This window comes from Triturus cristatus, chromosome 6 (assembly GCF_964204655.1).
Source record: "Triturus cristatus chromosome 6, aTriCri1.1, whole genome shotgun sequence".
NCBI lineage: Eukaryota > Metazoa > Chordata > Amphibia > Caudata > Salamandridae > Triturus > Triturus cristatus.
In genome coordinates this window covers 281,457,301-281,475,731 of record NC_140589.1, presented here as the reverse complement: position 1 = coordinate 281,475,731, position 18,431 = coordinate 281,457,301, and the positions used below count along the sequence as shown (strand labels likewise).

The following is an 18,431-nucleotide window of genomic DNA, read 5'->3' as shown; positions in this document are numbered from 1 at the left end:
AATTTGTGTATGTTGGAGCGAATGAAGTGCCCAAGGCAGTTCCTTGGTTCTGCCTATAAAATTTGCCATCAAAGATGAAAATATTATTAGTGAGGCAAAAGAACATAATTTCTAAGAGCATTTAGGTATGGCTCCATAGGTTAAGAGATTGTGATTTCATAAAATATTCGCATGCTTTCAAGCCATCCTCATGGATAATTGAGATGTAGAGAGAGACCACATCTACCGTGCCCATGATGTATCTGGGTTTCCAAGGAGTGTTGTTGATTCGGTTGAGAAAGTCCATAGAGTCTCGTATATAGGATGGTAAATCTGCAAAGTAAGGAAAAAGAGAGATATCAATGAATCTGGAAGTATTCTCTAGAAGGGAACCACACAAGCTGACAATTGGACGGCCAGGGGGATTCTCCAGATCTTTTTGTACTTTGGGCATTACATAGAGGGTCGGGATAATAGGATGTTTCACCTGTAGATACTGTAGTTCATCATCATCATCGATTAGATACTCCTCATGCCATTGATGTAATTTGGTATGGTAAATTGACATGATCTCACTGATGGGATTGCTTTTTAGTCTCAAATAGTTGATGAGGTCCCCCAACTGTCTCCTGACTTCCTGGAGATATTTCGTACGGTCCATCACTACAATATTTCCACCCTTGTCGGACTGCTTGATTATGATGCTCATATCCTGCCATAGGTCTGTAAGTATATATATAAACGATATTTTGTACAACTATATTTATGACATCGATATTTCTTTTTAAATACTTTTGTACTTACCATTATAAATATAGGATGTTGATATTTTTTAGATCGATATTTATAACTCGATATTGTGGTATGGGGATATGACATTCTGTCAGTGAACCGCAAGAAATGAAAGGGAGAATAAAGTATTAAACAAGGAAAGCGAAGAAGAGAGAAAAAGAAAAATGAAAGAAAAAAGAAGGTAGAGAAGAAAGAAAACAGAAGGGAATGACACAGAGAAAAGAGACAATACAAAAGAGAGGAAGGAGGAAAGAAGTTGATAAAGAAACAAGTGGAAACAAAGAGGCATAGGAATAAAGAGTAAAAGCAAGAAAGGGGAGACAAAGCATAAATAGAGAAAGACGGGTATAATGAATGGAAGAAGAGGAAAAAAGTAAAGACGAACAAAAGAGAGATGGGCAGATACAAGGAAGAAGAAAAGTAAGTTATTACATTAAATTATTATTATTTTTCTGAAGTTTAAAAATAGATTCCACCTAACGCAAAAAAATTAACTATAGTGAGGACATGGGATTAACTGCGGACATTGCTACGTTAGCTTAAATTATTATATGCTTGGTTGCCATTTTGCTGCTTTTTGCACGTGTTCCTGCATGTCTCTGTTCTAGTAAATACACTGCTTTGCGCTCTTTCACATGAGAACTGTCTGCCTTTCACACCTCTAGCTGTATAATGTGCTCCTCATCTGCACAGCGTGTTCAAGGTCGAAAAACAATGTATGCTGTTGATTCACTTTGGTCAGTCCCACGCCCATAGACATAACATGGAACACAGCTGCACTACTGAAACTCGGGTGCTTTTAATATGGCATTACATGCATGAAAAAGCACTTGGAGAAAATCATTCCAACTAAGAAGAACTATGCTAGTCCGGAGATGTAAAATGCTTGCATCTAACTTGGAGGTATGGGGTCCCCCTGACAAAGCCTAGAGTTCTTCTTTAACTATAATAAACTAGCTCATAGCACGGGGAGGGTGGTAAGGCTCTGTAGTCCTGTTTCCACTGTCATTATAATATGGTTTCCCCTTTTGTTCTTTATGGAATTGTAAAAATGTTCATTATATAGTTCTTATGCATTTTACTGCTAGTATTGGCTTGTGTACTGTATTATAGAGCATGTTAGTTAAAATAAACATTTTAAACTATACCATGTCTCTGTTAACTCACATTGTGGACAAGTATGAGTGTTTGATCGAAAGAGTGTTCTTATTCCCGCGATTCATGAGGGTCAAAGTGACATGTTCTAGGATGTCTAATCATTCGTAGCTTCGCTGTAGTACGGTGAACGAATGAGACACTATAGCTAGCCCGATTGGGATTCTGGGCACCGAGGTGGGTTTTTCGGTACACCACTACACACCGAGGTCCTGGTTTCCTGTGCATAGTTCTGTGTATGTGCAGAATCCCTGCAACATGGTGCCCAACGTGGGCACCATGTTGCAGGGATTCTGCCTATACTCAGAACTACACACCGAGGTCCTGGTTTCCTGCGCATAGTTCTGTGTATGTGCAGAATCCCTGCAACATAACTTTTGTTTATTGCATATTTATAATTATTAAAAATAATGTATAATTTAATTATATTTTCATAAAATTTAATTTTACATTGATTAGGTTGTTAAAATATTTCAGAATTAAATTATACATATTTTTATTTTATATTTTAACATTAAACCATATTAATTTATATCTTAAATAGTTTAATGTATTTAATTTAACATTATTTACAAATGGGTTTTATTTTGAATCCTTACCTCCATTTTTCTGCTATGGAAGGTTACTGCAGTATCAGTGGTTGGCCAGGTGTGATACTGGACTTATTACTGTTTCTTTTTTGGCAGTAATAACTTACATTCATATTTGTGGCTCCACTCCCTTTTTTCAGGGGGTGAATATGTGTAACTCTACACTTTTAGGTACTTTACAATCTGATTTTGTGAATAGCCAAAAGTAGTAAAGGCGTAAGAGTGAATAATATGTAAATCTCTCACAAGTGTCAGTTACCTTTATGAACAGCACCAATTATTTTTTAAACAATCATGGTAAAATAAATCCCTCGCCCAGACTAACATTTTTATTTTTATTCGCCATTTAGTAAACTTGGGTAAAAGGAGTTAAGTGCCCTCTTAATTTGAAACTGGGATACAAACAGGACTATGATGTAACTTGCCTAGTTTGAGCAGAAAAAGTCAGTGCATGTAACTTTGTGTATATTAGGTAAAAAACAAAGGGGAATATATTTATCAGGATGTATTGTATTGTATTGTATTGTATATGAGCTTGTATAGCGCACTATCACCCTACGGGTATCCTGGCGCTCTGACAGAACAGTTGGTGACTTATGCTGAGAGGAGTAGGCAGCGGATGAATGAAATTGGATACATATAGTCATATGCTGCGTGAATGACTGATCAAAGGAGCACACATCACATAATCAGAATAAATTGGGGTGTCATTTAGGAATTGTTTTGACTACTGACACACGTTTAATACATTGATACAATCATTGAATTCCAATTATTCAAAACAATGAGATACGATTGACATTCACTGTCCATAAAGGAAAGTCTACTTGGATACAGGGATGCCTTCATAGGTATATAACCCACCTATATTGTCCACTTGGACAAGACAGCTGTTCCCTTTCACATACAATTTAGTACACATAATCATTATATGCATGGACATTGCCTTTTAAATGCCAGATCTATAGAAATGCAAGTGACATACAGGTATCAGAGGTTTTCAATGTATTATAATAAGATATAAATGGAAAAATCTGCCAAATGAGACTGAGTGATACACAAAATCATCTCTAAAGAAAAATACAAATTATAAAAAATGTGTAAAAATAAGGACAAAATGTTTACATTTGTGAATTCAAAGCTATATAGAAGTGTTATGATATTCATGATGAGTTTCTTGATTGGTGGCCTGCGGACCTTGCCATGCCATTTTTACATTGCCAGTAAGGCCGACAGTAAACACAGAAGATGACCGCAGCAGCATACGTAGTGAATACGGATTAAATACGTATTCACTACGGATGCTCCTGAAACCATCTTCTGAGCTTACTGCCGGCATCTGGCCTCTGCGACCTCACACATGGCACAATCGGAAAGCTTCCTGAAAGGCCCTTTAAAAGTCAGCTGTACGCGTTTTCACAGCTGACTTTTAAAGGGCATTTAAGGAAGCTTCTTGTTTCGTGTTGCCCTTGAAGTCCTCTTCTAGGTCTTCTTCTCCCGCAGCCTTTACTCCACCCACAGAGACAGACACACAGAGACACACACACAGACAGAGTGACACACACATAGACACAGAGACACAAACACACAGAGGCACACAGAGACAGACACACACACAGAGACAGAGAGACACATACACAGACAGAGACACACACACACAGACAGAGACACACAGAAAGACAGAGACTGAGACAGAGAGACACAGAGACAGAGAGACACACAGAGACCAGAGAGAAACACATAGACAGAGAGAGAGAGACACACACAGAGTCACACACAGAGACACACAGACAGAGACAGACTCACACACAGAGACACACACACAGAAACACACACACAGAGACACACACACAGAGACACAGACAGAGATACAGAGACAAAGACATACAGAGACAGACACACAGAGACAGACACACGGACAGAGACAAACACAGATACACACACAGAGACAGACACACACACAGACACACACACACACAGACAGAGATGCACACACAGACAGACGCACACACAGAGACAGATGCACACACAGAGATAGACAGACACACAGAGACAGATGCACACACCGAGACAGAGACACACACAGAGACAGAGACACACACACACAGACAGAGATGCACACACAGGGACAGACATACAGAGACAGAAAAACACACACAGAGACAGACGCACAGAGACAGACGCAGACACAGAGACAGAGACACACACACAGAAACAGAGACGTACACATAGAGACAGACACACAGAGACAGAGACACACAGACAGAGACACACACACAGGCATAGACATATAGAGACACACAGACAGACACACATGCAGAGACACACAGACAGAGAGAGACAGAGATACACAGACGGAGGCAGACACACACAAACACAGACAGACAGACAGACAGACATGTGTGTGTATGTTGTGTCTGGTGGCTCAGTGGACTAATGCATCCACTGCATGGGCCTGTGTTCAACCTTATGGTCACAGTTTTTTTTTACTCTAGCCCCGCCCCCCACTGACCCCACCCCCACAGGTGCAGCCCATGGCCATAAACCACACTCTGAATTTTGCCCCAAGAGAAAGTTTGTGAGTAAAACAAGAAATCCGTGGGTCTACGAACGCCGTACTAATTGTCCAGATGCTATAAAAAAAAAAAAAGTCCTCATAAAGAGGACGGAGTCCCATCACCCACCGAAGTGGCATGCTTCATCATCTGGGGCCTCCTCTTAACCACAACCTGGTGTGGTTAAGGAGCTACAACTACTGGATGAATAAGGAAGGAGGAGCTCGCGGATGTTTTCTGGGTCTTAACAACCTGATGAGGCCTAGTAAAACAGAGACTAAAGCTGCCCTAAGTGTGGTGAAATAAAGTGAAAAGTGTAGTGTATGTGAAAGATCAGTTAAAATTGGCTATCTAACGAAAAATATGTTTATTAAATATCATTAGATGTCAAAGACTAAAAAAAGTGGTCGACATGTTTCAGCCATTAGCGATCAAGAATTATGATCATGGCTTTCATCAGGACCAAATGTTACTACTGCAACATTAACTTACAAGAGGTAAAAACAAAATAAACCTGAATAGAAGCAACACGATACCTCCGGCAGGTATAACCACTCAACTGATGGTAAGTGGAACTGCAGGGGTTCTTTACGAAGTGCCTGTGCAAAACACAAAGGAAAAACACAAGAACAGCATATTAATATAGCAAGGAGGTAGGGGGTAGAACAATTAGTGACTATCAGCAATTGGTGCCAACAGGTCTACCACTGATCAGCTTACCCGTCATAGATCGGGAATATACGTCTACGCTCCTGGTGACAACTCAGGGCGTGAGGCAGCGCTCTGTTAAAACAAGAATAAAAAACATCCTGGTATAGAAAAAGATATCATAGATGGTAAAGTGATCTGTAGACCAATGTAACTCAAAATAGAACTACTGTGCGTGTGCATCAAACAACCTTCAACACTAGTGATGCGCCTAGAGTGAAAAGGCCTGCAAAGGAGCTCGCAAACAACTCCAAATGTAACTCGCTCTAGAGAAATAATAAAACCAAGCGAGGAAATCCCTGTGCATGGGCTGTACACACTAGACCATCAAAAAAAGATTGGTCTCCCCTTCTTAGATCTTTGGATCTTTCCATGTAACAGTGGTTTGGGGAGTGAACTGTACATCAAACCAATGGCCAGAAACTCCATTCTAAGATATGACAGTTTCCATCCTAAATCTACCCGAGAAGGTTTACCTTTCGGGCAGTTTTTGAGACTAAGACGCAATTGTTCCAACACTGAGAACTTTAGGAAACATGCGGATTCCTTGTCCAAAAACCTCAGAGCACGGAATTATCCTCCTCGCCTGGTCCGCCAATCCTGCAAACGGGCCTCGAATAACAACCGCGAGGCGTTGCTCGAACCGAGTGTCCCTAAACCTACACTGGACAGAATGACGTGCGTTAATACCTTCAGCACCCAGTCCAGTTCTATTCAAAAAAGTATACGAAAACACTGGCGTATATTAAACGTGGGCAACGATCATCTTCCTCTCCCATTGTTCTCTTTCAAGAGAAGTGCCAATCTACGAGATACCCTCGTCCATACACGCCCCAGAACCATTATGACAGCTTTAACCAATACACTCTGGAATTTGCCTCCAGGTCAGGGACACTGTGGTAAATATTTCATTACCGGTACTATTTTTTATGCGGTAAAGTCTATTAAGAATAACTCAGTAAATATAAGAGGCAGAATCCGTGGTATTAGAGGTTTTAAAAGGCTTTATTCCTATACAAAGGAATACAATTCGAATTGTAGGCATTCTATTCCATCACCACGAAAGTTCAGGAAGGAAGGGCATATATTATTGACAGATAGGCAGTTTTATAGAAAATACATTACAGTGAAACAGATGCAAGAGGCGTAACAGCTGATAATACAGATAAACTGTGCATACGTAGCTAATAGAGGCGTATACATGGGCGTAATTTAATAAACGTCATCATACATGATGTCACAAGTGGGTGGATCCATAAGAGAATCCTGCAATGTCAGCAGAAATATTTGGCAGAGATGCGCGCGCAGCCGCATGACGTGTGATTGACGTGCAACTAGAGGGTGAAGGGGACTTGACATTTAGCTCTACATGTGGAGACAGAAGTCTGGGGTTATGTCAACCTAATCCCAAATCATATCTAATATCCTATGTTTAAAGAACTGTGTTATCCAAAAAGAGAGGTCTCTTAGGATAGAATCTATTCTATACTGACTATACTGACTGTTAGTGCGTGTACAAGCGTCTAAGTGTCTACACTAGATGCGAGGGGGTAGGAATATTCCATGGTAACAGGGCTATGAATTACTTGCATGAGGACAGCGAGGCCTGGCCCTTTGCGCGGTAGCTAGAGGAATGTTTACCTAAACTACTAGACAGGAATGCATCGGATGAGGAGCGGAGGAGATAATCTTGAAGGTGAAATACAGTTTTTGGCAGGCGACTGGCTGGATCAGGCACCGTTAGCCGCGCAGGGAGTAGGACAAAGTTCATGGTCACAGATGCAGGCTCAGACTGGAGCTTTCAGAGGCAGAAGGCAGGAAAAGGCTTGATGACAGAATTCGGGCCTACTCGCCTGAATCTGTAAAATGTGGAAAGTGAACCACATAAAGTCGGTGGCCTTTCATACTTAGGAATGGAATATCTGACCCATTCATGGCGGATCTGAGAGAGGACATATTGACGGCGGACGCACATATATTTGCGTCTTCAAAACTGGAGCAGGAGGGAACATACACGTACTTATAGCATGTACATGGAGCCGTTGGGGTCTACGATAGGGGACATAACTGATCACAAAATTCATATTTCCTCAACACTATAGTTGTGGTGGCTGTGTGGTGTGTCCACAGACCTCACACACTGTTGAGATCGACCTGGGCATGGGTAAACCATGGAGACAAATTAAGCATACCAATTGCAACAGCGATAAGGTGATTTACCTTATTACATGCCCCTGCAAGAAGAGATACGTAGGGATGACGACCAGGAAGGTCAAGCTCAGAATAATGGAGCATAAAAGCGCTATTAGGTGCAAAAAGCAATCGACCCACCTGACCAACCATTTTTTGGAATCCAGGCATCAACCTGATGATATTAACTGGACAATTCTCGAACAACCCTTTATTCCTCTGCATATCACGGATGTGTCATCGTTCCTTTTCAAACGAGAACAGCGGTGGGTTTTCAGAATAAAGAGTGACACGTTGGGTTTGAATGAAGCCATCCCTTGGACTTCATTCCACTAATGTTGTTCATAGTAAGCTCTCAGGTGGTGCTCTTATCCGAATCAGAGTGTACATTGTACTTTGACATTCCTTATGGGGGTGTTGTCATCACTTAATGTCTGATTCGTGCATTTATCCCAGTCTCTTTCTCGTCCTTTGTTTTTCATGGAATCTCTAACTATATGGGCCAGGTTTGCCTTTCCGATGCTCTAGTCTACATCTAGGTGCCGATTACGATCCGGTAAAAAAATTCCCCATACGACTCGTATCCGGTCTTTTTACCGTACGAATCGTACAAGTGCCGTACAAACTGCCAATTACGATTCGCATGGGAAAAAGTCCATACGAATCGCATTGGGAATTATTCCCCACACGTCCTCGGGTCGGAAAATGTGTCCGACACGTCCACGGACGATTCACTGTACAAATGTGAAAAGTGAAGTCCGACCGCGGAATTACGATCCATCCCGTGCGTCCGATGTTACAACCGTATGGAAAAAACACCGTCCGCACCGAACTCCCATAGCAACCATGGAGACATGTGCCCGCATACGCGCCGACCCCCCCCAGCCCCCGTCCGTACGCGCCGACCCCCCCCAGCCCACGTATGTATGCGCCGACCCCCCCAGCCCCCGTATGTACACGCCGACCCCCCCTCAGCCCCCGTATGTACGCGCCGACCCCCCCCACCCCCGTATGTACGCGCCGACCCCCCCAGCCCCTGTACGTTCGAGTCGTACCCCCACCCGTGTATGTACACCCGTGTACGTGTCGTACCCCCGTGTATGTACACCCGTGTACGTTCAAGTCGTACCCCCACCCGTGTATGTACACCCGTGTACGTGTCGTACCCCCCATGTATGTACACCGGTGTACGTTCGAGTCGTACCCCCACCCGTGTATGTACGGTGCGTACCCCAGCGCGTAGCGCTGGGGGTACGCACCGCACATAGACGGGTGGGGGTATGACTCGAACGTACACCGGTGTACATACACGGGGGGTACGACACGTACACGGGTATACATACACGGGGGGTACGACACGTACACGGGTGTACATACACGGGGGTACGACACGTACATGGGTGTACATACACGGGTGGGGGTACGACTCGAACGTACAGGGGCTGGGGGGGGTCGGCGCGTACATACGGGGGCTGGGGGGGCGGCGCGTACATACGGGGGCTGGGGGGGGTTGGCGCGTACATACGGGGGCTGGGGGGGGTCGGCGCATACATACGGGGGCTGGGGGGGGTCGGCACGTACATACGGGGGCTGGGGGGGTTCGGCGCGTACATACAGGGGCTGGGGGGGTCAGCGCGTACCTACGGGGGCTGGGGGGGTCGTCGCGTACATACGGGGGCTGGGGGGGGTCGGCGCATACATACAGGGCTGGGGGGGGTTGGCACGTACATACGGGGGCTGGGGGGGACGGCGTGTACCGGGCCACCTACTCTGGTCGTTTCGCGCCGTACTTCGCTTTTCCGGCACTTTTTGGGTGCTGTGAAAATATCGCCGTCCGGACTGCTGTCGGTTCGAATCGTACTTCCTGGGTCGTGAAACGCTGCCTGAAAGCGTCCTGACGTCGCGTCGCAGCATCCCCGGATCACATTGGTATGTATATTTTCGTCGGTCGGTGTTTTTTACGATTCGTACGGAAATGGTGTTTCCGTGCGAATCGTAATTCCATGTTTGTAAAGTTTTCCGACCGGGTACGAGTCGGACGGAGAAAACTCTCCGACCGACGGTTCGTACCCGGTTTTTACTGGATCATAATCGGCACCCTAGTGTCTCTGGTGCTCTGCTTGATTCCACTGTCCATGTGTTTTGGACGTTATTTGGCAACTTGTGCGCCCAGTAACATGCCCCGATTGAGATGCGTCATGTTTTGTATATTTCTGGGCAATTCCTAGGTTGGTCGGACTTATGTTTTGCGCGGTGAGTGTTTCCCCCGCCTATGCTTATGCCAGTGCATCATGTCCACTCGCGCTCGCTTATTGGGCGCGTTCTGGTTTTGTTTACTATGACTCCCGCGTTCAGTGACATGCTGCAGCTGCTCCACGGGAGTTGCTCAATACTTGTGTCCAGAATATGGTTTTCTGGTCGCCTACAATACATTTTTTTGATTTGGGTGTTCCTGTATGCCACGCATTACCAGCTGCGGTGCAGATTATTTCGAGTGTTTTATTCATGCAAGCACTTCCTGACTACATCTCCCATAAGGCCAGTCTTTGGAGTAGAGTCTCGCAAGTCTATCATGTGATAGTTTTTTGTCTCTGGTCCCACCCTCCATGATCACTTCCGGGTGAATACCGGCTTTTTTTAGCGGCTTCGGTACCGCTAGGTACAATCTGTTAAATGGTAGCGGCAGTTTCAGTCGATAACCTCTCAAGTATTGCCCGGCGGTAATCGCCTCTCATACCACTCGATAATTTACCAATGAAAGAGGCAGGCGCCGGAGACTGGAAGGCAGGAAACAAAGTTTTTATTCCGTCGGAGCAGAACACATCAGATCAGACAGCAAGGTATCGTCACGAGGTGCTCTAACTGCATCTCTGAGACCTGGTCTCTTATACACAGGTTTATTGCTTTATTACATATGGTACATTCTTGTTGAGGCTTTGATGTACGGGAAGACATTCCTTGGAACCCCCACTTCAAGCTCGTTCCCACACATATCTACAGTAGAAGTCCCCACCCCACCCACAGTAGGAGATGGCTATCACGCAGCTGGATATTCCGCCAATTCCCGGGGGTGTGTGCAACCGGCCGGGTCTCAGGGGGTAGGGGCTTTTGATCCACCGTAATCCCTTTGATGTGGGGTGTTTCCCTTACAGTAGGAGCAATAAACTGCATCCGCAGGGCTAGGTGATGGCCTGGGATCGGTTCGGACAATGGGGCGCAGAGGAAGGGGGGGTTTATCAAAGAGAGGCATGACCATGTATGGGATGTCGGTCAGGTGTGGGATGTGGTTCCATGGCAGGGTCGCGCAGAATGCGAGGGTTTATGGCCCGTGTATGAGAGAGCGGGGGCGGCCGGCGCGCGGGGGATGCTCGCAGCGCCAGGGGAAAGCGCTGGCGATCGAGAATGAGCGGGGAGAGAGTGGGGTGCTTAAAATGGCGGCCGTGCATTCGCTGAGCGTGGCGCTGGGGAGAGGCAAGATGGCGCAGATAATGTTCAGTTTGCAAGCTAAATTTCCACAGTCCCCCCTTTTAACATATCTCGCCAGTTTGCCTAGTTCGGATCTATCCCCATAATACTCCGAACTTCCACCTCATACAGAGCTTTCATTCGCTCTGTTTCAAAGTCCAAAGTCTTAGGGCAGATGCAGTTCATAAAAAGCAAACATAAAGGTGGCAGACACTGAATCCCCAAGCAACATCCACATAGTATCACAATTGGTATGAGGATAAATGAAAACAGCCTCCATCCCCAACTTTTAATAGTGTCCCAAAACCAACTCCCCAGTGACCATTCTCCTTGCTCTTGATGGACCTCTGCGGACAGTCTGTGGAGGTGTTCAATTGCTTTGTAGACTGAGGGTGAGTTATCCGGTACGTAGGTACAACAGCTGGACCCAATGATGCGGCATGCTCCTCCACGATCAGCTAGAACCACATCTAGAACGAGGCGGTTCTGAAGGGCCACTAAGCGGACGGCCTGGAGCTCGGCGGTGTTGTTGGCGAGGGCGCCAGCCGTAATGTTCATCGCCGTTTCGACTGCCTGGGTTAAGTGGCGGATGGCACGGCTGTTTGCCATTGGACCCCAGAGTGGAACAAGGCCTTTCACTGCGTCCATGAACTGTGCTCCGGCGGAGTCGGCTTGCACAATGTCTTTGGCCCGCTTCTGTCGGTGATGGTTTGCTGGAGCCACATATGTCGGAGGAAGGACAAAGGCGATGTAGCAGGTGCCTCCCCAACCTTTCGGAAGCCAGGTGTATGCCTTAGTACCACAGACGAAGTACATATTCGGGGAGGCAACAAAGGAGGGTGGGTCAACTGAGTCCAATGTTCGGGTGATGAGGCAAGAGCTGTGGCCCACCAGCTGCGCCCCCAGGCCTTCGAGGCACACAAATCCAGTGATGTTGATGACGGACAGGGCCACTGTTAGGGTGGCGGCCGTCCGTTTCCGGAGGTAAGAGAAGGTGGGTCTGGCTGGGTTGTTGAACACTTGCATTTCAACTCGTTCTTTGGCAGGGATGTCCATGTGAAAGGAAGTGTTCGATCTCAGAGGGCAGAAGAGGGCAGAAGTTCTTCCAGTTTTGTTCAGCCAGAACCCATGGTAGAAGTGCGACATGGTTCTGCCGGAAGTGGCATTGTCCTTGTAGCTTTCTTGCAGGAGGATTAGCCAGGCGAGGCAGGAACCATGGACAGAAAAAGGTGAAGGGATGAAAGGGATAGAGTGTCCAGTGGCATGTGGTAGCAATCCACAGATCCAGCAATTAGTGGCGTTGGCAGCAAGATTGTGTTGGTGGAGCAACTGCACAAAAGAGTTATTCCAGAACTCCTTACGCCTTTCTCGGAGTTGGGGTGAAAGTGAGATCAGATGGTGTTCTTTCGTGGTGGTAGGTTGAACGGTGGTCAGCAATATCTTATGAGCGGGTGTGCCCTCCTCCATGATCCAGAAGGTGACCACGAGGAGAAGGCAAAAGAGAAGGGTAATGAAAAGTGCAATAGTCTTTAAGCTGTGCATTCGGTCAGTCTTTGGGTTTTTATAGTGGATCTTCGGACGTCCGGTTGCTTCCATCATCTTCATGTCGGGCGCTTCCATCACCTTCAAGAGACTCGGTAGCGGGCAGAACCACAGACTTCGTTTAGTTTCTCTCCTGGTGGCCTTTGAGGTGACTAGGCTACCGCTCTGAGATTTCCACTTAGCCTGTGGTCTGCTTAGCCGAAGTTCTCTCCTTTCGTCGCAAGTTATACCCTTCCTTGGATGGCACGGTGGGATCAGGATATCTCACTAACTCGAGTGTCTCTGTATCTGGGCAGCGGCTCAGGGATGGTCGGTCTTTGTCCAGAAGTTCTTCTTGGGCGGCGATGTTGTCCGTGGTTGTCAGGGTCGGTGATACCTTCTTGCAGTGGTGTGCATGCAGCCAATTGCGTTTCCCCTCCACTCGAAGAGCTGTTCGGGTGGTGATCAGGACTTGCAGGGGGCCCGTCCACCGGGGCTCCAGACTCTTGGTGCGCTGGAAGTTACGCACTAAGACGAAGTCACCGGGTTGGATGTCGTGTCCGGGGCCCCTGGAAACATCGGGAATGGCGTGCAGCACCTGCTGATGGATGACAGACAACGTTTTAGTTAGGTTATACAAATAGTCAGACATGAGGACGTCCGGGACGTCGTGGATGGATGTTGGCTTTGGAGCAGCCCAAAGGTTCATGGGCCGCCCGAAAACGACCTCGTAGGGGGTTAAGTGGTGTTTAGTGGGGGTGGAACGCATTGAGAGCAATGCTAGCGGGAGAGCGTCTGGCCATCTCAGTCCTGTGGTGGCGACTATTTTTGCTATCTTAAGCTTCAAGGTGGCGTTGTGTCGCTCAACCAAGCCTGCAGATTGGGGATGGAAGACCGCATGGAATTTGTGTTTTACACCCAACCCCTTTAAGATGAGTTGGATAACTTCGGCTACGAAGTGAGGGCCGTTGTCGCTCCACAAAATTCGACAAAGGCCGTATCGGGGGAAGAATTCCTTCAGTAGTACTTTTGCGGTAGTCATGGCGGTGTTGTCGTGTGTTGGATAGGCTTCCACCCACTTGCTGAAGGCACACACAATGACAAGTACGTACTTCAAACCTTGGCACCTTTCTAACTGGACATAGTCCATTTGTAGGACTTCAAAAGGGTGATTGGGGACCCCGAACCCTCCCCGGGGTACAGCAGTTCCTTTCCCAGGGTTGTGTTGGAGGCATACTAGGCATTGTTGGACCAGACGTTTGGCTGAGTCTGGGATCTTGTCGTTGTGCCAGACTTTGGAGATGAGTTCGATCATGGGGGCAGACCCTATGTGTGCGGGGGAGTGTGCCATGGTCAGCATGGGGATCAAGTATGAGTCTGGTAGCAACCATTTGTTCGAGTCTTTAGTCCGCCAGCAACCATCATCGTCCTTCAATCCCACCCGTGCCCATTCAGTTAACTCGTGTGGTGTACTGGCTAATTGGATGTCCCTAATCGTTTCCCTAGCATCCTTCCATTTCTCAGCTTGTGACCTGGTCACGTACATACGGGTCGTGGACCTATTCTCGGCTGTGGTTCGGGCAGTAATGTCAGCTAGTGCATTTCCCTGTCCTATAATGTCTGTCACCTTCTTGTGTGCTTGGCATTTGATCACAGCCAGCCGTGTGGGGAGGAAGACCGCTTCGGTCAGGGCAGAGACTAGATCTCCATGCAGGATGGGTGTGCCATGAGAAGTCAAGAATCCCCTCTCTTTTCCATAAGAGCCCAAAGTGGTGAACTACCCCGAAGGCGTACTGACTGTCTGTGTAGATGTTTGCGGTTGTCCCTGCTGCCAGGATGCAGGCTCGTGTGAGAGCAATTAGTTCCGCCGCCTGTGCGGATCGCTGTGTGATACGGGCTGTCTCAACAACTGTTCGGGCTGTGGTGACTGCATAGGCAGCTGAGGTGGTGCCATCGGGGAGCTTGATGCATGAGCCATCCACCCACAGTTCTCCGTCAGGGTCCGGGAAGGCAGTATCTCGGAGGTCGACCCTACTCTTGGTCTGTTCGTCGGTGAGGGTCACACAGTCGTGTATAGGGGACGCATTGGGATCAGTGTCAGGGAGAGGTAGTAGAGTAGCTGGATTCAGAGTGGTGCATCGTTTCAATGTGATGTGGGGTGCAAGCAGAGTCAGTTCGTAACCGGTCAGTCGTGCGCTAGTCAGGTGTTGAGTCTTGGTTTGGTTCAGGAGGGTGTCAACCGCATGGGGTACCAGTACTGTGAGGGGGTTTGAGAGTACGATCCCCTCGCTTTGCCGGATAGAGATAGCCGCGGCGGCTACTGCTCGAAGGCATGCGGGCAAAGCTCTGGCTACAGGGTCAAGAGTGGCAGAGAAGTAGGCACAAGGGCGTTGTTTAGGGCCTATGGACTGGGTTAGGACAGACAACGCACATCCCTCCCTTTCGTGGGTGTAGAGGGAGAAAGGTTTAGTGTAGTCTGGGGTTCCTAGGACTGGGGCCGAACAGAGGGCGTCTCGTAATTCTTTGAAGGAGGATTGACATTCGGGTGTCCAGGGGAGGGGGAAGGGGACATCTTTAGCCAGCAGGGAAAGCAGAGGTTTTACGATAAGACTGAAGTTTGGCAACCATTGTCGACAAAAGGAGGTGAGGCCTACTAGGGACCGCACTTGCTTCTGAGTTTTGGGAACAGGGGTTTCTAGGATGGTCTGAATTCGGTCAGGGGTAAGCTTCCTCCCGTCTTTGGATAGTAGGTGGCCTAGATACGTTACTTGGGGCTGGCAGAATTGCAATTTCTTTCTGGAGACCTTGTGACCGTTCTCCGCAAGGAAGCGGAGGAGGTGAATGGTGGCTGTGACGGCAAGTGGAGTGGTGTTGGCCGCCAAAAGAATGTCATCGACGTACTGTATCAACACCACTCCATCGGGTAGTTGGACTGCATCTAGCTGCCTCTTGAGGGCCTGGCTATAAATACTGGGACTCTCAGCGTAGCCTTGGGGTGCCCTGCAGAATCTGTACGAACGGGCTTTTAAAGTGAAGCCGAACAGGTAGCGGCTGTCTGGGTGGATGGGGATGGAAAAGAATGCGTTTTTGAGATCAATAACAGTAAAGGTGGTGGCAGTGGATGGAATCAGGGTGAGGATGGTGGTGATGTCTGAGACCACGGGGTACTGGGGTATGACTACTTTGTTAACCTCTCGCAAATCAACAATGAAACGGTAGGCTTTCTCATCTCCCTCGCCTTGCTTCTTTACAATGGGTAGGATAGGGCGTTTGCAAACATTACTGACTACTTCTTCTACCACTCCTGCCTCGACTAGGGACTCGATGATTTCCACCAATGCCTTCTCGCCTTCGGGTGATATCCGATACTGTGGAAGCTTTGGGAGCACTGCGTCCGGTCGGACGGTTATGTGTACCGGGTCGATCACCATGCGCCCTACATCTGAGTCGGTTTTAGCCCATAGATGTGAAGGTAATGTGTCGAGTGGGGACATGTCAGCATCGGTTATAGAGAGCATACGCCGTGTGTGACAGGGTCTGGACAGATCTGGGTTATCGTGTAGGATGACTCGAACTCCGTCTGGGGAGCATCTGATGGTAGCTCGAAAATGTTTTAGCAAATCAAGTCCCATAATAGCATCGGGGGTGTTGGAGGAGAGCAAAAAGGTTGTGTCAGTGGTGTTATCTTCTAAGTCAAAGGAGATTGGTGCTGATAAGGGGTTAGTGGAGGGCGTTCTATCGAAGCCTATTGAGGTTACATGTGAGCCAGACAAGGGTGCCCTAGGGATCAGTCGTTTGGATAACGCACTATGTGTTGCCCCAGTGTCTACCAGGAATGGAGATTTTGTGCCCAAGACCTTAGCAGTGACGTAAGGACCTTGCTGGTCAACACGGAGTTCGACTGGATCCCTCCCTTGCCCCTGGCGGTCCTATGCGAAGTCATGGGTGCTTTCGTAGTCGGACTGCTGACACTGGTTCTGTCGGGGGCGATCAAAGGTGTTTGGTCTGCCTGGCCTGTCGTTGATAGCGTCGTTCGTGTGCCCTCGTCCCTGTCCTCTATTTCTGGGGTCATATGCTGTGTCTTTGGGATCCCTATTTTTGTTCAGTTCCAGAAGGACCGGGCACTGGGATTTCCAGTGTCCGAACCCTCTACAGAACGCACATTGGTTCCCATCTAAGTCTCTCCGTCCGTTGTAGGGTGCAGGTGTATGGTCTCTAGGGGGTAGCTTTCTAGGGGTGGTTGGTTGGTAATTCCCTTTCGGGGGTTCCCTTCCTATGGTCACCCCTTGCAACTGTGCTATCATTACCCTCTCCTTCAGTTCCTTTTTCTTCCTCTCTGACGCCCTATCGTTCTCGTTCTTCTGGTTTTCGTAATACTGGGCCATCTGGAGAATTGCTGCGGGTTTGGAGGCTGCCCAACTACTCTCGCTGGTCTGTAGCTTCTGGGAAACTTCTTGTGACAGACCCTTCACATAATTCTGGACAAAGAGGTGATGTCCGGTTGCAGTGGTCATGTCCTGGCCACTATAATCGGAAAACACAGTCTCGAACCGAGAGAAATATTCAGACACATCCTCCTGGGGTTTCTGGCGACAAGCCGTCACTATTGACCAATCTACCTTTCTTTCCGGGATTAGAGTCTTCAACTTAAGTACAATCTTGTCTGGGAGCTCTAATATGGCTTTCGGGGGTTTCTGTCCCGGTTCTCGCTGTTTATCTATGGTATCGAGTTGTACCCAGGTATATCCGAACGGCTCAGCGTGGTCAACTTTCCGGATTTGTTTCCACACATCAGCCGGCAGACATAGCCCAAAGAACAAGTCGATATCTGCTAAAGTCATTATCGTAGAACCTAAGGCTGTACCCAGTTCAGTGTAGAAGGCAGTCGGGTTCTTTCTCAAGTCGGGTAGAGTTTTTCTAAAGGTCAAAATATCTTGTCGGTCCCATGGCTGGTAGACCCAATTATATACAACCCTTCCCTTCGCATCTTGGTGGTTGATGTCGTCATGTGTTCCCTGACCTCGTGGGGGGACCCAGTAGGGGGCAGCCTCTTTGATGGGCATCATGGTATCAGCCCTTCCTTCTTGGGGTTTAGTCGCTATGGGGGTTTCTGCTTTGGTGGTCTGCCTGTGTTCTCTAAGGTGTCGATAGACCTCGAGTGTACGAGTGAAGAGGTTCGTTACATCGCCCTCTCCTTCTTCCCCAATGTCTACCTTCCTATATAGGGTCGTTAAGCCTTCGGGACCTTTATCGCGGTACCTATCCTCATATGCATTTAGGGCATGATAACAAAGTCGTACGACAAAGTGTCGTCTGCGGCTGTCTGCATACGAGTTATATACGTCTGTTATATACTCCTCACTTTCCTTACGCTCCACTAGAGTCTTTACTATTTTGTCGATTCCTGCTCGTTCATCCTTCGTTAGTCGATTCATTCTGGTGGAATCTTTCTTTCTCATCTCAGGGTCATCCAACG

The 18,431-nt window shown here is 47.5% G+C and overlaps 1 long non-coding RNA gene across 1 annotated transcript in view; it reads right to left on the bottom strand.

Annotated features, from left to right (window-relative positions):
- Positions 1–242: 242 nt before the first annotated feature.
- Positions 243–18,431, bottom strand: part of LOC146816763 (uncharacterized) — a 41,342-nt gene continuing 23,153 nt past the window's right edge. Inside the window, exon 3 of the long non-coding RNA XR_014962488.1 lies at positions 243–312. This is a non-coding gene — a long non-coding RNA (uncharacterized LOC146816763). The remainder of the gene's footprint in view (positions 313–18,431) is intronic.